Raw genomic sequence first — 13,023 nt, 5'->3', positions numbered from 1 at the left:
AGCAGGTGAAAACTTCCTCCAGGCCTCAGATTCCTCATCCTCTGGCGGTAGGGAGCACAATTGGCCAGGCTCCAACCCTTAGCTGAAACGGACTTGAATATATTTTAAATGGAGTTTCTCTTCCACACAGGTTGCTGGTTCTGATTTTTTTTTTTTTTTTTTTCCTTTTACTTGTTTCACTGCCCCTGGGGTGGAGCACAGCCCTGCATGTCCGGGTTTCTGCATGGTCTGTTCCCAGGCATCCTTCGACCCTGGGAACCACCGAGATGTTGGACCTCCGAAATCCTAGAGAAGAGGGCGCGCGCGCACACACACGCACGCGCACACACACGCACACGCCTACACCCTCGACCCCCGCCCCCACCCCTACCTCCGTCAGGTGGATATGGGTGCACTTCCGGTCTTTGTGTGCCCGATGACGGCAAGTAACCCAGGGGATTTAATGGTTCGCCCTGGGCGTCAGCGGGCTTACGGTGAGATTCGTTCTAAACCCGCAGGACCATGGCGTCCCCAGACCGGCAGCTTCAGTCTCCGCCTCGGCGGCCCCTTGCTGGGGTTGCGTCGCTCTTCCTGCCCCCGCATTTTTGGTCTCGCCCTCTCCGCGTGTCCCCAGCAGGCTAGGAGTGAGGAAAGTCCAAAACCTCCTGGGAGGGGGAGGGTCCTCGGTTTGCCCTTTCAGGCCTCCTTCCTGCTGCCGACTTTGCTCACTCCCAAGCCCATGGTGCTGACCACGGGAAAGAAATCCTTTTGAGCCGACCTTGCGGAAGACCAAGGCAGTTGAACTGAAAAACTCCGCTCTGGATCTCTCGATTTTCATTATTCAACATACAGTTAATAACCCAAGCGTTAGGCTAGGTATAGCGGAAATGAAAATTCAGACTAGATTCTTACCTTTCCCGGACAGAGACAGTCTAGTAAGGAAAATAACTGTGTTCTTGTATAGCACAAGATGCCCTAAAAGAGAAAGGTGGAGCAATACGGGATAGGAGCTACTGCGGAATGAGAAAGACTTTAGTTAAGTGGGTGGAATTCGAAGGAGGGGTAGGAATTGGATCTGTGGGAATACCCTCACAACCAAGAACATTCCAGATGGAGCTGGAGCAAAAGCGCAAAGGTGAAAGGGGGAAGAGCTAAAGGGAGAGTGGTAAATATTTCAACACCATTCTGATAAATGTTTATTCTGTGCAGGGTAGTGGCTATTAAAGAATGTGTGGCCACAAATACCTGCTCTGAAGATTGTGAAATTCCTCATGCTAAAGATAACCAAGCCCCTTAATAAAATAAAAAAATAAAAATAAAAAACTGGATGTTATCTAGCGATACTATAGCAAAATGAGTCTGCATGCCACTTGAAAGCTGTGTGACATGGGGTTATTTTCTTACCTTTCTGTCAGATTCCTTGTTTCTAAAGGAGGGATAATAGCACCTATTTCACAGGAAGAAATAAATGCGGTAGTATGTATAAAGCGCCCACCTCCGTGTGTGGCTGGAGGTACTAAAGCTTCATATATCTTTCTGTACTTGATCTGAAGTGATGTCATTCCATATCTTTTTCTTGCATCATCACAGACAATTGACACTTAGTGTCTTCATTTTTCTTTGCACAAACCTCTTTTGCTACTTTCATTATTTCCTTCTTGCCTTCCTCAGTTTCTTAATTTTAGATTCTATTTCTAGTCTGCTTTTTAGGGTGTTTCTTCTTTGAGTATTTTTCATGCTTGAAATTATGTGTTCTTTTTCCTCTTCAAATTTATATACAGACATTTGTAGAACATGAAGCTTTTAGGAATGCATATATCATGATATATGCATTCCTAAAAGCTTCATGTTCTACAAATCTCCATGTTCTACAAAATCACTCAAAATAAGACCAAGGCTAATAGAGTTGGAGCAGACTACTCAAAACAACGTACTTTTGTAAGGAACATCAAGACAAACAACATTCTCAATTTGAAATGTTAGCACAGTTAGAAGACATCAAATTCCTAATAAAAAAGGAATACTACAGTGTATGGAAATTTACATTTAAAAAGTAAAAGGATAGATACAGATGGCAAACAAGTACATGAAAAGGTGCTCAACATCACTTATTAGGGAAATCAAAATCAAAATCACAATGGGGTATTACCTCACATCTATTAAAATGATCATCATCAAAAAGACGAGATGCTGGTGAGAATGTGGACAAAAAGGATCCTTCGTGCACTGTTCATGGGACTATAAATTGGTGCAGCCCCTATGGGAAACACATGGAAGGTCCCTAAAAAATTAAAAATGGAATTAGCATATGATCCAGTAATCTCATTTCTGGGTGCATTCTGAAGGAAACGAAATCACTATGTCAAAGACATATCTGCACCCAGTGTTGATCGCGACATTATTCACAATACCCGAAGCATAGAAACAACCTAAGTGTCCATCCACAGATGAATAAAGAGGGTGTGAGATACAGAGATAGATACAGATGAATATTATTCAGCCATGAGAAAGAAAGAAATCCTGCCATTTGTGATATGGGTGGATTTTGAAGGCATTATGCTAAGTGAAATAAGTCAAACAGTGAAAGACAGTAAGATAAGGATGATCTTACTTATATGTGGAATCTAAAAACAACCAAACTCAGAAACAATAGATTGGTGGTTGCCAGGGATGGGGGTGGGGGATGGGCAAAATGGATGAGGTGGTCAAAAGGGACAAATTTCCAGTTATAAGTCCTGGGGATGTGATGTACAGCATGGTAACTATAGTTAACAGCACTGTATTTTATATTTGAAAGTTGCTAATCAAATCAATCTGAAATGTTCTCATCACAAGAAAAACATTTGTAACTGAGGTAACGAATGTTTACTAAACTTACTGTGGTGATAATTTTGGAACATATACATATATTGAGTCATTATTTTGTATGCCTAAAACTAATACAATATTATGTGTAAGTTATATCCCAATAAAACTGGGAAAAAAAATTTAAAGAAGAAGGTAGCTTGATGGAAGGGCTGTGAGGAAAGGTTAAGGCTATTTATTGAGTTAGGAAGACACAGGGAAATACATAACGATTCGAGACAACTGTTCAATTAGCCTTCCCAGAATAAAGTATGTGGCCACTTGAACCAACAGGAGGAAAGATGGGATGTGTGCTGTAACAAAGGGCTCCTCAAACCCTGGGCCTCAGATCGGCACCAGTCTGTGGCCTGTTAGGAACTGGGCCGCACAATAGGGGGTGAGCGGTGGGCCAGCGAGTGAAGCTTCATCTGTATTTGAAGCCACTCCCCAGGACTAGCATCACCGCTTCAACTCCACTTCAGATCATCAGGTATTAGATTCTCATAGGAGCACCAGTCCCTGGTGCCAAAAAGGTTGAGGACCACTGCAGTGTAATAGGTTGCCCAGCTTGCTGAGTTCAGCTTTGTTGGTGTGCTTTGCTTCTAGGTGCTGTCGTTTAGTAGCACAAAACATGAAAATGCTAAGGAAACTTGTATATGAAAATAACGTGACTTCACATTATATGAATATCATTCCCCTGTTTACCAAGTGTATTTGAACTAATTCATATTATAGGAACATGTATTCTAGCTAAACAGACCATGTGGTCATTGTTTTCTTCTGGTCCTTTTATAACCCCTCCACCTACATTTTCCTAATTTCTCAGGAGAGGATATGATAGATAATAATTTTTGCTTCTATAGGAGAGATGCACAGTTATCAGACATTGGGAAAGCATGTGTGGATAAACGGGGTGGAGTGGAGGACATTAAAATACAGGCAACATAGGTAGTCCTCAAGTTACAAGTGTCAAATGTACAAATATTCTGTAAGTAGAGTAGCCAGATGAAACCTGCCTCCTCTCTCTCTGCCCTCTCCCTACTCCTCCCCCTACTCCCCCCGCCCCTCCTCAATCCACCATCCACCCCTGAAGGCTCTGACCAGCAACCAAGAATTAAGGTTCAAGGACATGTCTGATCTGGGCATCTCTTCCTCACCGCCCCAGGGAAACCATGTATTCATTGCCACCCTTTCCTGCCTGTCATTGTTTACCATTCAGCTGTGTCATCTCAGGCCCACACTCATGCAGATATACAACCCCCTTGATGTCCCTGCAGTAGGCCCCTATCTTTCACCACTTGCCCTTTATCTCAGAAAACATGCTGTTTTTCTCTCTCCATTTGTGTTTTTCATTCCATTTGTGAACTTCAAAACAATAATCATGGCTGATTTGACCAAAAATAAGCCAGAGCTATGTGTATCACTAAAAGGGACGACCATAGTATTGAAGCGAATAATGCTACCAGCACCTCAATCTTTTAAAAGCCCAGACACCTCACTCAGAACCTCCACAGAAGTACTCTCCTTCTTCATTAGTCCTCTAACCTTCAAATACTAGTATCCACAATGAATAAAACTGTGTTTCTAACCCAATTTTATTGTTTTCCTTTACTTAGATGCTAGAATTACAACAATGTTTTCTATTTTCCACAGCATTTTATCTACATTATGTTTTAGCTAAGCTTTCATGAGGGCCTAACTGATGTTTACAGCACAGTCTAATTGGGAAAATGAGTTTCAAGTTCCCAAGAGCCAATCTAAAAATTAACTATTGGAATATATTATTGTTTATATTAGAGATAACCATTTATATGTTAGTATTTTAGTCTTCTAATATTTTACTGTTGTTAATTTTTCTCTTTCAACCCACATTTATTGGCTTTTTGCTGTTTGGGGGGAAAATAACCCTTTTAATCATTCTGCATGGAAATCTTTCAAAAATGTATAGCACTTTCCTATGTATATTTGATTTAACATATTTCTTCTGACTCTGACTATATTATAAACATCCTTTACACAACAACGTCCTCAGCGTTCTTTGCCCTACATAAAATGATTCTACCTATATAACTTTCTTAGTTTCACTGCACATTTCTTTTAAAAGAAAAGGTAAACAGAGGCCTCATATACGCAGATAATTTGCTCAGATTATTAAATATGAAACCTGCTTTATGTTAGTTATTATAAAAGTCTCTGAAGTTTTTTAAGTTATTTCTAAGTGACTCAAGAAGTCTGAATTTGTTTAAAATGCCATCCTTGGCACAACCCTTACCATATGCCATTTTAAAAACATGGTTTGACACAAATGTTTACTTTGTAATGTTCAAAGAGGAGCTCTAAGGCTGTTTAAAAATAAAAACAAACTCTATCCTTTGCTTGGGACTCAGTCTTCATTTCTCAAAACTTACTGCAGACTGCCCTGACATTTCTTACTCCATTTATGTAGTAAATGTATTTACAAGAGTGAAGTGATTCATGCACGCTTGTTTTCCAATTTCCTTTTGGGCAATAGTTATGAAATATCATTTCATGGATCCACTCCATCTCCTGTCATTTATCACTCCCACTTGGAACATTAAAACATCTTCTTTCTGGGAGCAGGTCTACAATCAGTGTGTTCTCAACCACATGGTTCTGCTACTGGAAAGGTGAGACTATCAGTAAAACCACATCAAGGAAGTTCACTCCTCAAGTGCTCTATCAATGTTAGAGCACTGCACAGTTTTCAGAAATAGATCCATCCCATAGTACTAATCTGCCACTGACTTGATTTTGTCTATTTTTAAATAGGGATATAAAAAATAGTTGAAATCACAGTGGAAACTATAAAACATTAACAAAGGATAAGCACCTACTAGGAACCAGAAATGGTATTAAATGTTTTGGATCCACAAAGTGATCACTTTTAAAAGTAAGGACAATCCTGTAAGGTTGGAATTATCATGCCTGAATGAGGAAACCAAGGTGCAGATAGCTGCCATTAAAGAGTTCAGTAGCAAAGTCAAGTCAATTCAGGTTCAAAGCTCAGGCTTTTTTCACTAAAATTCTTCTACCCAGAATGAAGACAAGAGCTGTGTTTAAAGTTTTTAACCGATCGTGGATAGGATGACAGTGACTAATCATCACTTCAGCACAGCCGGCTGAGAAGCACACCAACTCCCCACGACCTTTGCAAGCATATTAGAACAGGTCCCAGGCTGTCAGGAAAACCCATGGGCTCTATGCATTTTTGGGACTTTTGCTTTATAATGTAACAGAGGAAAATTCAAGTGTTGAAGACAAGAGAGTAGTATGATCCTGCATTCCAGAGATAGCCAGAGATGATGGAATATTCTTTACTGGAAGTTCTATCTTCCTTATATTGTCAAGTGGATACACAAATGACAAATGATAGAAAAACATAAGGACTTGATGGCTTTTTGAAAACTGCTAAACACAACAAAACAAAAAAATATATGTTTTTAAGAAAACATATATTTGTCCTTTTCCATAGGGGTTCAAATATCTTCTTTAAGTTTTGAGAACCATTTGATTTATAACCTGAATATAGCCATATATTTTGCTCTAGAAAAATCCTAGAGCTCTTTCTTCCTGCTCCAAAATGCCCTGGCTTCTCTCTCAGTTCCCACACAGCTGTCATCTCAGGGTCTCCCTTCAGCAGCACCCTGGGGAGCCCTTGACACACCCCAACTCCCACCCCCCTGGTGGATCTCTGCTTCTAGACCCCATTTCTCTCTTGGGTATGCCTCCTCTTGGTGAAATGTAGCCATTCATAAGCTTCCTGAGATAGAGTGCCTGCGGAGTAAATATTTTGAGATCTTGCATATCTGAAAATGTGTTTCTGCTCCCCTCATAACGCCTGTTTAGTTTGGGTATGAAAATCTAGTTTGGAAATTATTTATCCTTGGAATTTGTCTTCTAACGTCCAATGTTCCTGTTTTAAAAATCCAGGAGAATTCTGATTTTTAGTCCTTTCATAAGAACTCTTTTTTACTTTGGGAAATCTTCGGGTTCTAAAATTTTACATCAATGAGTTGTTTTGTCTAATTTGTTCTCATTCATTTTGCTGAGTTTTCAGTGGGCTGTACATGTTCTTTATTTCTGAGATATTTTCTTAAAATCCTTTTGTTGATCATTTTCCCCACTTCATTTTCTCTGTTGTCTCTTTCCAAAATTCCTAAATTTCAGATGTGGATCTCCTGGCTTGATTCTCTAATTTCCATACATTTTTCACTCATGTTTTTAATCTCTTTGTCTTTTTGTTCTATTTGCTGGTATATTTCCTTAACCTTGTCTTTTATTAAATTTTTTCATTTTTGTGCTAATATTTCCTATTTCCAATATATTCCTTTTGTTTTCTGAATGTTCCTTTTATAGAGCATCCTGCAGTTTTTTTCTCATATCTCTGAGGACATTAACTGCAGAGGTGTTTGTTAAATATTTTTTTCCAGATATTTGCACACCAATGTTCATAGCAGCATTATTCACAGTGGCCAGGACATGGAAGCAACCGAAATGTCCTATGATAGATGATTGGCTAAAGAAGTTGTGGTACATATATACAATGGAATATTACTCAGCCACAAGAAGAGATGAAATACTGCCATTTGAGACAACATGCTTAGACCTTGAGATAACCATACTAAGCAAAATAAGCCAGACAGAAAAAGTTGAAAATCATATGATATTACTCATATGTAGGATATAAACCTAAAAGCAACAAATGAGCAGGACAAACAAACAGAGACTCATGGACATGGACTATAGGCTAGTGGTTACCAGGAGACTATAGACTAGTAGTTACTAGTGGGGTGGGGGATGGGGGGAAGTAGATGGGGTAAAAGAGGTCAAATATAGGGTTTAGGGGGAAGGTGAAGTGGGCAAAGGGGGTCAAATATATGATAGCTGAAGGAAACTGAACTTTGGGTGCAATAGAATATACAGATGTCAAATGATCGTGTAAACCTGAAAATTATATAATTGTATTAACCAATGTTACCCAAGAAATTTAATTTTTTAAAAAAAAGTGTTTTCCTCCCTACGTTGCCATGGTTAGGAGGCTTTCTTTTGTTGTGGTGGCCTGCTATTCTATAAATGGGCTAAAGATAGCCCCTGCGTTGTTTATTTCTTCACAGCAGGCTTAAAGCCCACCAGTGCTAAATTCAAATTCTTACACATCTAATTACTTTGAATATAACCCAAAGGAGCATATTTTTAGCCTTTTAAAGCCGTCTGCTTTACAAAACTGCATCTATCAACTAGCCACAGATAAGACAAACCCTGGGGCTATAAAAGAACCCCAAACCACTGTCACACTTCAGGGTTCTCTAACCCAGAAACTCCACGATGTGGTGCTGAGTGAGTCACCTAGACATGCAAGTCCCCTCTCTGTCCCCTCTCTCCTGGGAGCTCCCTTGCCCTATTCCTGCAGCTGTCTCTGTAAGGTACCTTTCCTGCAATTCTGTCCCAGACAAAAAATTCTGTAGCAAACAAAGCTCATTGTGCAATACTTCCATATTGTGGTCCTATCTCTTCCTCCATTAGCCCAGAAATCCTCAACCTCACCACACCTATCCATAAGATAGGGGCTTTCCTCAACTGTCTTGGCTGTCCACTCATGTGAACAGAGTCAGTGTGGGACTCATATGGAGTCAGCCAGGGACTCTGGGAAGGTCTCTTAAAGGCTCCGGTGTGCGTAGGCCTGGTTAACTATGAGCTTCCTATGGATGATCTGGTGGGACCTGGACCCCAACCCTCAGTGTCTAGATCTTGTCTCTTGGTCATTGTCTGCAGAGGAAAACTCTCCTTTCTCTCTCCTGAGGATCCCAAAACCATTGGATGCCAGGGGAGGAACGGACTTGACCATTGGGGAGAGGGTGAATAAGAGCAGGGATGCTCATGCACCTTAGGTCTGAGAGCCCACACCCTCAGGCTATCAACCAGACCCAGCTAGATCTCAACACTAAGCACAGCTAAGGTGTGGGTGCTCTATGGAAAATGAGGGATTAAATAAATATCTACCTCTGGAGACCCTCCCCCAGCCTTGCCCAGGTGCATTCTTTTGCCTACAACAGGAGATGACAAACTCTTTCTGTAAAGGGCCAGATGGTAAATATTTGAGGCTTTGCAAGCCACATGATTGATGTCATAACTACTTAACTGTGCCATTGCAGTGCAAAAGAAACCACAGACTATATAAATGAAGGAGCATGGTTGCATTCTAAAATCACGTTATTTGTGCATGCCAAAATTTGAATTTAATATAACTTTCATGTGTCATAAACAATTATTATTTTTTATTTTCCCAATTGTTTAAAAATGTAAAACTCTTAGATTACTGGCTGTACAAAGCAAGTAGCGAGCTGCGTTTGGCCCAGTAGCAGAAGTTTGCTGATCCAGACAGAGTGTATCGTTAAAGGCCTCTGAACCTTTCTTACTCTTCCCCTTAGCAATGTCTCCCAGCACTAACTTTTGTCTGTAGATATAAGGGTTACTGGTTTTTTCTCCCTCATGCAGCCTCCAGGACATGCCATGGAAATTCGGACATTTATGAATTGCCTTGGAATGGAAAAGGTGGTAACAGCGATTCCAAGAACTCCTGCCAAGTTCTACCCCAGGTGGAACAAGTTGTTGATTGTTCTCTTTCCCTGGATTTTAACCAAGGTGATAAATGAGTGCAGTGGGAGGAGATCTCTGGGAAATAGGGAGCCCAGACTCCCAGGCCTTGAGCTTATCTGAGTCAGAACCTCTGTCTCCACCAGTGAAGACTGTTTTAAGTAGGCCAGTACCCGTCTAGCCTTAGCTTTCAAATCATCGAAGAAAGAAATCCCACCTTTCTTAGTTGCAAGAGCAAAATGGGGGTTTGGCAGAAACAAGAGCTACTTCTGCCTCTTATTATGTGTATTTTAGGGAGAAGTCAGTTCTCCTTCCTGAGCCTTGATTTTTTAATCTCTAAAATAGGGATCCTTACTTCAGTGGGTAGTTGCATGGATTAATAAAATAACAAATCTGAAGTCTCTGTCACGGTAAGGGTGGCTCAACAAAAGGCTGATAGTATAATTCTTATTTATCTAGACAAGGAAGCTCAGAGGTTAAAGCATCATTCGAAGGGCACACAGATCATTAGGGATGGAGGCAGGAGTACAATTTGCTTTCTCAATTCTTCGGTGGATATTCTTTTTTCTACCCTTCATTGCTTGAAAAGAAGACCTTGGTTCTTTTTCTTTCCACCACACCTGAAATGCTATGGTAGGGAAAGTGTTAGGGCTACAAGATATCAGGTCTTTTCCCCTTTTTCTCACAACCCCCTCAGTTTCCGCTATAAGATATCAGATCTATTTCCCAATTTTCTCACAACTCTCCTCTCACAGTCAGACACTGGGCAAAGCTGACTTCTCCACATCATATGTTACAGGGGTATTGGTGGTAAACCCCTTTACCAATCTCCCTTTGCCTCCCCCAGCATCCCCATGTCCACCTCCACTCCCTTCCTGATGCAGCCTCCCTTCCTCTGGGCTGAACCACTCAGCCTGGATGGTCACAAAGATTCTTTGTAATGTGTTTACACAGAGAAGAGTGAGAGCAGGGACCTGGCTGTACTCAGCCCCACATGGGCCCCCAGCCCTATTTACATAAAGAGAGAAGGAGCCAAGACAGATGATCCTGTTGCCTGGGGGGCAAGATTCAAAACAGAACCCAAGTCCAGAGCCTGTGGCTTGTTTCTGGGCTACACCATACAGAAGCAGCAGGGAGGCTCCTCTTTACCCAGAGGCCTGTTTGCTCGGCTGGGTGAGAGATGTTTGTACAGGGAGGGAGGTGGTAGCAGCCATCTGGCTGTTCACTGGCTAAGCAGGGAGCATTTGTAGGGCAGGTACCGTCTGTGTTCCAGGACCTCTGGGGAGGCTGCCCCCTGACGACCATCTTTCTGAGACACTCACCTCTTCTTTGAGAGTAAATATGGATGATCTGGAGAAAATTCGTAAAACGGTGCTATTTTTATTTTCCTTCTTCATAGCCACACCAAATAAATCATCTAAGATCTCGTCCCCAGTTTTATTTTGCAAGGTGGGGAGAAATGCAGTTTTGGGCATTTAAAGAATGGTGATGTTTAGAACCTATAAGTCACTTTACAAAGTAGTTTACAAAGCATTGTCATACCCACCATTTTATATGATCCTCAAGATAATGAGGTGGGTAGTTGTGGCCAAAATCATCCCTATTTTACAGATGAAGAACTGACACAAAAAGACTAAGTTGCTTGCATGAAACCACACATACAAGACGCAGAGGCCAATGACTGCAGATTGCATGTTCTTTCACCCTGTCCCCCTGCCTTCCCATTTTGCTGAAAAGTGAGTTGTGCAGAGAACTTGTTCCCACATGTAACCACCTCGCAGGTGGCTCCCAGGAGACAGGGACGTGGTGGAAGCCAAGGCAGTAAACCACAAGAACACTATGCCGATACTATAGGTTTTTCTATGGGTATCACCAGTGGGGCATTTCCTGGGGGCTAGACAAAGCCTTATGTGGACCAACCATGTGAAACTGTATGTAATATACACACCATTCTACCACCACCCAAACCATGGAGGCGAAGGGGAATGTTACAAAATCACTGAACATTTCCTCCAAGTTCCTTTGCCCCATCTCCTCTTGGGCTTCATCTACCTGCATTCAAACCTGCACATATCTACCTGAAGCCATTGCCCGAATTTCAAATACTGTCTGTCCTAGGTACTTCTTCTCAGTTCTTTATCTGCACTTTTCTAACCAAAACACCACACCTACCCAAGAGACATCATTCCTAGCTTCCTCCTCTTTCTCTCTCCGTCTCTGTCCCTTGAGTCCAGCTTCACTGCTCAATCCAAATTGCTTTGACCTGTGTGATCAGTTAGAATTTCTCAGCTCTGCTCCCACTACTCTTAGCCCAGTCCCAGCGCCTGACTCAGCCACCAGCCTCACCTCCTGGGTTTTTCTTTCTCACTACTGTAAAACCCTGGCTCTCCACAATTCTTGTCAATCTATCCTTCAGTGACCACCTTTCTATAATTACTAATGTGTTGTTGTGTTTTGCTTGCAAAGTACTTTTGCATATGTGCATATAGACATAGGTTCATACAGAGTCTCACTTAGAAGTTAGTTCCTTCTCCCAAACTGATCTCCATTCATCTCCCGCCTAAACTACTAAAACTGTTGTGTTATTTACTGTCTTCACCTTCGATGAATCTGAATTCTGTCTGCCATCATTCTTTTAACCAATTTACATTGAGAACTTTCATTATATTCCTCATAAGATGCTATTATAAGCCTTCAAGTATTGTATCTAACATGAAGGCCTCACTTCTCTTCCTCCAGAAATTCTATTTAGCCCTCTCTTGTATCCATCTATATTCTCTCTTGATATCTAGTGTCTGTCATCTGTTATTAAAATCAATCTGTGACTCCTGGAACCAGAAGCTTTAAGGATCAAGTGGCTAGTGAATGACAATTCATCTCATCACCAACCATACTGTGCTGCCTGGATGTGTTTGTACATCAACAGTGTGGTTGCTTACACTGTAAGCTCACTGGAACAATGACGGTCCTCTTCCTTTATAATTACTCAGATGTTTAGCAGAAGCTCTGGGGGTTAGTTCATCTACTCTCCATTTTCCAGCCTGTCTCTAAGATGTGTCCCCATGCTATATGTTCTCTCTCCTTTGCCATTTGGCCTATACTAGAGGCAAAATTGGGGATGCACTGCTATAAACAACCCTCAGTTTGCCCGTGATTGAAACTCCGATGATCAGAGAAGGCTTGGTATGGTGTCCTGTGGTTGAATCCTAGAATTTCAAAGAGGATCTTGCAAAATTTGTAGTTTGGACAAATGAAGGCAAGGCATGAGAACACAGCCCAATGTTATCATTGTTTTCTTTACTTTGGTTCTTCAAGGATGAGGAGAGTCCACCCTGTCCCAGTTGGGTTCCTGTCAGAACCACTGGAGCTGTACTGAGGTTTCCCGTATCCCCACCACCTTTGTGTGCTATGGAGGCTCTTCTGTCATTGGCACACAGATAGAAAAGAGCTGCTGGATGGGCTCGCACATTGCAGTTCAAGCCCAAGGGTCAGTCAAACACCTCAGAGTCCTAAACTCATCTTATATCCAATGCGAATGAGTAAAAAAAATATAATGATAGTAACAACGGCATTACTAGCTAATCA

This window comes from Rousettus aegyptiacus, unplaced genomic scaffold, assembly GCF_014176215.1.
Source record: "Rousettus aegyptiacus isolate mRouAeg1 unplaced genomic scaffold, mRouAeg1.p scaffold_m13_p_8, whole genome shotgun sequence".
In the NCBI taxonomy this organism is placed as follows: domain Eukaryota; kingdom Metazoa; phylum Chordata; class Mammalia; order Chiroptera; family Pteropodidae; genus Rousettus; species Rousettus aegyptiacus.
The sequence above is the reverse complement of the archived record's forward strand: the minus strand, read 5'-3'. Positions refer to the sequence as shown.